Raw genomic sequence first — 9,328 nt, forward strand, 5'->3', positions numbered from 1 at the left:
CAATAATAATTACATTGACACTAATTACATTTTCTCCACAAATGCTGAAGAAATCTTTTGGAATGGGCTCCAGCCTATTGGTGCAGGGTTTGGTGGGATGCCGGATCTAAACTCTGATGACATGCATAAAATTGTACTGTGTCTTCCATTACTTGACAAAGGAGCTTTGTTTACAGAAAGATATGAGTAACAGCCTCAGCTTTTGTACTGATATGTTTAATGTGAAAGTTGCCCCATCGCTTTTTTGTTCCCAAAGGCAGGAACTATCTAGGACATTGTCTTCTTTCCTTGTGCGTACATCTTTTACTACACTAACTCCACACTTAAATAAGTATGCATTCAATTATTGGATGGTAATTGGTGAGCTATATGATTCACAGCCGTATTGTCCCTGTTGTTTTTCTTAATTCCCTGACTTTGTTCTGTAGTTTAGTCAATTTTTATAATTTATTAACCTCAAACCATTCAAAGAATAAAAATGGTGTAACTTTTTTTTAAAGAGTGATAGAATGAAATATGGACGCATGTATGGGACCTGGATAACAAACTATATAATTTACAAATAACTGGTGGAAATGGTTTACAACATAATAAATCTGACAATAAAAAAGTAAGAAAAAAGATCTGCATGTTAAGTTACTCAAAGGAAATAATAATAGTAATGATTATAATGAACACTTTCTGGAGTTAATTTCAATTTAAAAAGTCTTTTGACTTTTAACAAGCTGAGAGACATGAATTCTACAGCAGCGGGACAATGGTGATTGTATATATCTTGGAAAGCAAGGTGGGATAGTGAGAGCAGGAAACTGTGACAGGGAGAATGTTGAGGTGATGGAATAAACAGTTGAAAGATATACAGGATTTAGAAATTAGATTCATCTCCAGTATGAATTCCTTCAGATAAAGTGTGAACAAAAAAAATTATTTTCTTATTTAATTATTAACTGTGTTGATGTTTTCGGTTGAATAAACTGCATGTACAGACCTGTAGTGTTGAAGGAGGAGAATTGTTTGTTCTGCTGGATTAATTTAATCAAAAGACTTTTAGGACAGTGTGCACATCTCCATGGACTCGGCATAAAGCCACTGTCATTAAGATCTATAATTCAGAACAAAAGCTACAAATAATTTAAAGAAAATCCTCATGTGCTACTGTTTGCAGTGTTATTCTCAGATATACTAAACACTGGGCAAATACTCTAATGTCATTTAGTCGTCTGATTGCAAAGTATGGCAGAGCAGAAGAGCGGTGGATAAGTTCAGCAACCTCGCGGCTGGTCTTTATCGCACTCGTAAAAACAGAGGAGAGAGTAATTCCACCGATAATGAAATGTGACTCCACATATCCACCAGCCTACTTGTCATTCCGCACACACTCGGCTCCACGCGTCACTTTTTGGGGTAAATGAATCATTCCAGCTGTTATTTACATCCAGCGTGTCCACAGTTGTATCAGCCAAACGACTGTCATAAATCTCACTCTCAGTCTCTGGTTTGGACATCTGATGGAGCTGCTTGAACTTGTCCTCATCAAAACTCTGAGGCTTGAGATGTTTTTTCCTCTTGTTTGCAGTGATAAAAATTCAACTGTACTGATACGAGACTTCACAAGGGCTTAATGAACCTCCTCTTAGAAAATATCCCTGATGATTAAACACAGCTAAACAAGCTCAGTGAAACACTATAAATGCAAATGTGGGTGGCTGAAATGCAAAGACGGCCCAATTTGCATGGGAAAAAGTCACATCCAGACTCATTTCTTTTCTTTATTGAAAGGTTTCACATTGTTTCTCTACTAACTGGGTGAAGTGGTGAACATAACAGAGCATTGCTAACAATGCCACTCTTCTTGTGGGCGTCTCATGATGATTTGCACATAATCACAGACATGTTGCTGCAGATACTGCACCAGACCACGGCTTATAGTCCAGCATGTCTGCTCCTGACCCGATCGTAGTGTTTTACAGGTATTTGATTACAGGTATTTGATTACAGGTATTTGATGAATATTCAGCCCCCGATTAAAATGCATTCAAATATATTCCTGCAACCTGTGTGTGTAGCTCCAGATTTACTGAGGTAGCAGCCAACTTTGCAGTCAGCTTCTGGGACTGCCCCACTGGCCACACTCTGAGAGTGAAGGTGAGTTTAAAAGGTGCAGATTAGCTCTGGGATTTACCTGAGTTCAAGGATGTCAGATAGATAATATCACTGCATAGAGATACTGATTAATGAAATAATGAGATTTCAAAAACATTTACAATAGCCATCTGAGAAAACGTACCTATGTGTCATGTTCATAGGAAAAAGGAGTCAATAAGCCACCGACTATGAGCCAGGATATGGAATATTAACTAAATTACCTGATAAGGTTCATAAATATGAAAAGATATAGGTACAAAAATGTTCAAGTAGATGCAACAGGTTGTGAAACGTTTGGTAAACATGGTCCATCTGGAGAGGTTGGATGCTTTCATTAAAGCATTAAATACACAACATAACATCATGAGTCTAGCTATGCCAGTGGCTCAGGTGGCTTGTACACAAATGGTCAAAGGTCTTAGAACACCCCCATTTTTCTAGTAGTTTCTAAAATATACAATGTGTGATGTTTCATTGTGAAATTAAAACATGTAAATAACAAATATTTAGAAAATTTTTACTCCTAAATTGAATCTAATTATTTGACTCATTCACCAGCTGAATACACTCTATAACTGAAAACATACAAAAGTTCACACTACTGTGTCGCACTTGATAGAAGCGCACAGTTCTACTGCAGTTAAGTATTGTCTGAGGCTGGCACACAGTTTGTGAGTCATCATTTGAAATGAAAACATTTCAATAAAAATGTGGGTGTTCTAAAACTCCAACAGTAGGTACCAGCTGTACTAGCTGATATCTGGAACATGCTCACAATAACAATGCCACCATGTTGATTTATAGCAGCTACATGTTAACCATATTAACTGCTGTAAATCTCTTTTATGAAAGTTTAACTGAGGCTGGTAGTGGTTACCTTGTGATTTAAATCATCCTGAGGACAACATGAATTTTTGAACCAGGTTTCATGTTTCATTGGAATCAGTCCAACAGATGTTTGAGGCATTTCATTGGATTAGTGAAAACTTTTAACTGGTGGAGCTGCATAAGGAAAAGTCAGAGACTCATTAATGCCTATAGAGTTCATCCTTTGGGGACTGAGAATATTGGAATCAAATTTCAATTCATCCAGTTGCTGTCAATACATCTATCTTTTAATTCCACAAATCTCTATCTGTCTGTCTGTCATATCTTGAGAACCATATTCACACTTGAGATGTGTATTGTTCAGGGCCCAAGGAAACGCAGTGTTGAATTTGATTAAAAATTCTAAAAATGTCTTTCATGAATTGTCATAATTAACATAATAACAAATTCATAACAGTACAGCTCTGGTTAGCAGCTTTAGTTTCTGCAAATTTTAACATTTATGGAGCTATGGTGTCTACACTTCTTACATTGCACCTTTTGTGCATGTTTGAAAACTTTACAGCTTGTGGAATGAAGGACATTTTTAATCTTTTTGATAGAAACTTTCCACTCATTTGAGAAAATTGTAATGTGAACTAAACTGCACTAGAATATCTGTAGTAACGTTAGAGCACTGTCAGTGGTGTGCGTCCAGTACACATCAGACGTGAGCTCATATCTATTAAACTGGATGTATGGCTGTAATTTGGGATTGGATATAGCCTGATGGCATCCTGTGCTAATTCTTTAAAATATCTATATCCCCCAGAATCTTAAGATCCTTTGACTTCCAGGAAAAATGTGTCAATCACCTGAAAATCCTGTTGACCCCACTCCTATCCCCCAGCTCTTTAAACTGTCAGGAGCGTGTAAGAAAACACTTGATCTTCTTGTGTCCTCTGTCTCCCAAAGAAAGCACTTGTCCACACTTTTAATTTCCACTTGAACAAACAAAGTGCATATTAAGGCTGTTTGAGCTGTTCTCGTATGTCTCACCCACTATCCATGATAAATATCCCTGTTTAGCATTCACGACATGACTCAATCGCAGTCTAGTGAATCCTCTTGATCAAGAACTCTATCAATTCACACTGCCAACACTAACCATCAGCTGGAGCTGAGTGATAACAATTTGAGTGGACAGGCTCTGATGTGAAGAATCCAGCAGGTACTTTAATGACAAATAATAACACACACAAGGCACGTACAGCATGACGTTAAACACATTTCATTGGACAACAAAAAGAATAAACATGATGCAGCCATCTGACGATGCTGCCAGTGGACAAAACTTCAAAGAAGATTCTTGTCCCAGGTTTGGTGTCATAAATAAAAATCCCTGTGGTGTGATGTTACAGTTATCTCATAGTAAATATAACCTCACTAAAACAGAGGACGATATAAATTCACCAATAGGAAGCTGAGAAAATATTTATATACACTCTGAAAAAATCTTCTTATGAATGTTGGAGAAAATCTAGAAAAAAACATAATAATTTTCTCAAAATATGAACACTAAAATATGTAAAAACTGGATAAATACTACATCAATGAGAGATTTAGTCTATTTTTTCACAAATACATTAAATTTTTTGTCACTGCTTCATAATAAACGCCATTTCAAATACATTTTACTGTATAATAATGTACTGTACATACACACAGAGGAAATGTCTAAAAATCTCTTGTTGTGTAAATTCTGCTTAAAGCCAGCCTTCTTCCAAAACCACAAATACATGACCCATGCTGTACTGGCTGGAAACAACCAATTTTGGTGCAACCAGTCACTGCATACCTCCGAAGCTTCTGTGCTGAGGATACAGAAACACAAAGATTTATACTTTAACAGTTTTTTACATATTTTCACAGATACAAAGCTAATAAATAATATGCATGTGTCAGAAATACACATGCTCCAAAAATTTAATAAAATTGGAAAACAGTTGACAAGCTCATCTCATACATTGATCCTGCAGGTATATGGCTCTATTTCTGTCTATACAACATGCATGCATCGTCAATTTGTAGTGCAGCGTACAATAACCTGCCTTGAGGTGTGTAACTCGTGAATCAGAAACAGAGCTTGGAAACTTCTCTGGTTTCATAGAGCTGATTTGCATTCAAGTGTGCAACAGCAACACACCATTGAGGGAGCTCACAAGGCAGAAAATAGAGAGGAATACAGAGTAGCGAAAAGGCAGCCAAACAAGGAAATAAGTTGAGGACATGTTGGACTCAGCCATGGGGTCTACCCACACGCCTTGGGAGCCATGTTGTTCAGGTTTGTCTCTCCATCCATATTATAGCATGTATGGTCAACATTCTTAAATGTAAAAACTTGTTCTGAACTGGCTTTGTAACAGTAACATGGCTTTAAGCTATGTCACAGATTGTTATTGTCGGTTTTTGTCATACACTCCCTAGATGACTGTGGTTATTACATCATTATCAATTGTCATTATCACTCATCACATACCTCTTCTCAAGAACTCACAGGATCCAAAATGAAGTTAACTTTTTTGCCGAGCACATGTAGGTTGCCCTTGTTGCCCATCTGCTTTTTTACTCTGTCTTATGCTTGTAGGTTCCTTTGCAAAATATTTTCTGCCAATATCTTCCATTCAGGTTGAATTTGTATCCATTACCACTAATCAATTACTCACAGTGCAAAGAGCAGCCAAGTGCATAGCACAGGCTCCCAGGTTCTTGCAACTCACCTTCTGCAATGTTTTAGTCGGCGGGCTGCAGTGCTGCTGCAGTGGGATACTCAGTATTATCAACGGATGCAGCGATGGCATCAAACACAACCAATCAATAGCTATAAAAGTTCTGCACACCAGGACACAGGCTTCAAGGGATTTTGTAAGGAAACTGGTGACCTTGTGTAAAAGGTGAGTGATTGTAGCACAGAGGGGAGAACACATAGTTACTGTGTGACTTTGCTTCTACATGGGAAACTAAAAGTAGAGCACATACGTCCACACCAAGGCCCAACAGTCCCCTTAAATTCTATCAAAACACATTTCACAAACTCAGATATCAGTTCCCTATATGTCCCTGATTTTTTTACGAAGATCCATGAGTTATTCCTGGGGAAATTGTAAAAAAAATGCCTGTCTCACAATGAAAATAAAATCCCAGATCCACACCAGATTTGAATGGGTTGTTCCCTGACCAATACTGCATCCTAGCACCAAGTTGTATGGTAATCCGTTGTTGATTTTCTGTTATCTTGCTGACAAACCAACAAACAAATGGACAGGGGTGAAATCATAACCTCCTTGGTGAAGATAACTTTCACTGCAATTGGGCATCTTCTGACCTCCGCCTCCAGAGATCCTCTGTGAGCTTCATACTTTCTGACTTGTCTGTTGAATGACAGTCAAGATCAAAAGGAGAACAGATGCTGCTTAAAATTGGTTGGAATCACCCAACATTTCAATGAATTCCAAGGACTCCCTGTGTCTTTAGATGAATGCTGATGCTAAATTTCCATTGCATACCATCGTTAGCGATTACACCCATGTACCAGGGGCTGTTCATCATTCATCATATGGATACAAAGATACTGTACATTTCCCTCTCTGTGCCCATCCATAAAACACTACATCACGTCTTTGGCCCTCACTCATTTGTCCTAGACATTTACAGAGAACAACATATTGTGTTTATTCACGTTCACAGCCAAAAGAAGAGGAGCAGAGGTGGGAAAAAAAAGTCCAGTCAGGCCTTAATTCCTTTCGGGTTAACCAGATCCAGGTTCCTGGCACTGCAAGCTTAGTCACTGACCTGCTTTACTGGGACACATAAGAGCCACAAAATGTGTCACTGCACTTTCTGCTATAGCAGTCAAAGTATCTGCTGTGAAAAATATGTAACTTGGTATTCAAGAGAAATCGTTGACCACCTCCCATCAACATGAAAAACCCACTTCGAGGCATCTATGGAGACAGTTCATCTTAGGTGAGGGCAGAGAACGGTGGAGGCATCTACCACAGAGAAATGGTGCTGGCAACATCATGATTTCTCATGGAGGACAAAAAATCCCCCTCTACCTGGTATATCTCACCAATCTGGGTTCTTCAGTGGCATCACTGACATATTTTGTGCTGAAGCTTTGTAATTTACTTTCCAGGTGTTGCCACAGTTAAACTCAATGTGCTTCATCCTTTCCTATTTCAGCTCCTGATTTTCTATATTCTCTCAAAATTACCAATTGGTTCGGTGTGATAGAGAGGAATGGCAAGTTTTTGTCTGTGCTGAGAAAAAAGTGGAGTAGAAGAGAGGAAAAATGTACAGTGGTGAACCCATTTGTTCAAATCACACAAAAGCTGTCAAAAACAATCTTGTTTCCCACATGCTACTGATAACAGATCCTCAGAGCTGCAGCTCAGGCTGCACAGTTTATTCAAAGGCATTTTCATCCTCTTTGAAAAAACTAAAAATAGGTTTTTAAATTATTTACTTGGTGAGTATGATGTTCAACAAACATAAAATCTGAAATATAAGTATATCTTTGTTACAAAACTTTTAAGATGTTGATCTAAAATACAACGTTTCTTTGTTTAAATTTGTAGGCATCTCACCAAAACCTAACCTTTTACTGTTTATGTTTTGATACAGGACCCACTACAGGATTTCTGCTGAAATCAAGGTGCTGCCAGACAGGAACAAAACAAGAACACCAGTCTGCAGGCACTGTTTACAATGTCCTCTATCTTAGTTTTGTAATTCAGGATGCCGGACCATTTGCTGTTGAGACTAAATCGAAGAACAGCTGATGCAGATAGGGATCACAAGTACCAAATACAATTTTTGGCTTGATAATGGGGTAAGATAAAAAGTTAATTTCACTCAGACACAAATGTATACAATGATTCACTTTTGGGTGTGTGTGTTTCACATGAACTACATATTCATTCAGCATTCAGTGCCATTCCTGACTGCACATCTTGTCTGCACCACACTGAATGGGAGCCCTCTCATGTTTACTGCTGCTGTACCCAGTGCTTCAGTGCAGAGTAAGTGTCCTCTAGTGTCAGCATTCAGCACCAATTAACCATGTTTATTTGCCTCTGTGCCCATTTTGCTCGGCGTTTCTGTTGTGGAAAAATTAGCTGTATCGTGTAACATCACTGTCTGAAATGACTGCTGTGGGCGTTATAATTACAGGCTTGTGAAACGTCCCGCTCCCTATGAGAAAGGGGAATGACAGGCTGCATCCACACTAAGATGTTTTTGAGTGAAATGTATCAACTCCGCTATGGATTCACCAGGCATCCACATCACTCCAGAGTTTTAGAGCTGCTAAAGAGAAAACTTGAAAATTCTTCATTTTAGTTTAAAAACTCTGGGGCTTCGTTTTAGTGTGGAATGGCAGAAAATGAGACGTTTGGAAATGATTATGTGGAAATTCACAACTGCATGCTGATTGGGTCTTTCTGTCACAATGTGGCCTTCACTCATTCGTCAGGCTCCTATAACATACCTTCTGGAAGACAACAACAACACTCAACTACTTTGGATAATCAATTATAAGGGTTGTTAACCCAGCTGTTGTGCAGTAAAAGTCAGGATTTTAAGATGACTGCTTACATGTGTAGAAGACAAGCTATTATTCAACAATCTGCAACTAACAACGGAATGCTTCCTGTGTACACCAGAGGCCCAGAGAATGTGAATTGTATTGTAGTATGGACAGGATTTAAAATGGAACCCAGTCGTTGAAATGTCTCTATAGCATCTTGATGGCAGACTGCATATGACTGTTTTACCCTGTAAATTTGGGCTATATACATGTTATTATAATAATAACCATATAATTACTTACCAAACCCCTCTATTCTCCCTATAATTACTAGGTAATTCTACAACTTGACGTTATAATGATTTAGCTGATTTTACTTTACTCTTACTTAACAATTTTTTCATATTACTTAATGGCCTGTAAATTAAAGGGTTGTCTATGTTTTCATACAACAGTAAAATAGTTTTAACTGTTGTGGCACAGTGGGGACAGTGGGGACAGGCTGTCCAAGCTGAGCCTTGGCTCAAGACCAAAGTTGATGAAGTCTCGTAAGTCCCAGGACTCTGAAACACCCTCTTTTATAATTTTAAGGTGAAATTATAATTTCTACAATAAATCTTTTTAAAGCCCACTTTGATAAAATGCTTCTATAATCTCTTTCTTTTCCATTTACCCCTGCCATCCTGTTTTCTACTGCTAATCCCACACCAGTCACCTTGTGGACAGACAGTCTTTTCTCTTTCCTGAAAGATCCAGGTTTAATGTTCCAACAATCAGTGTCCATTA

This window comes from Paralichthys olivaceus, chromosome 17 (assembly GCF_024713975.1).
Source record: "Paralichthys olivaceus isolate ysfri-2021 chromosome 17, ASM2471397v2, whole genome shotgun sequence".
Classification (NCBI taxonomy): Eukaryota; Metazoa; Chordata; class Actinopteri; order Pleuronectiformes; family Paralichthyidae; genus Paralichthys; species Paralichthys olivaceus.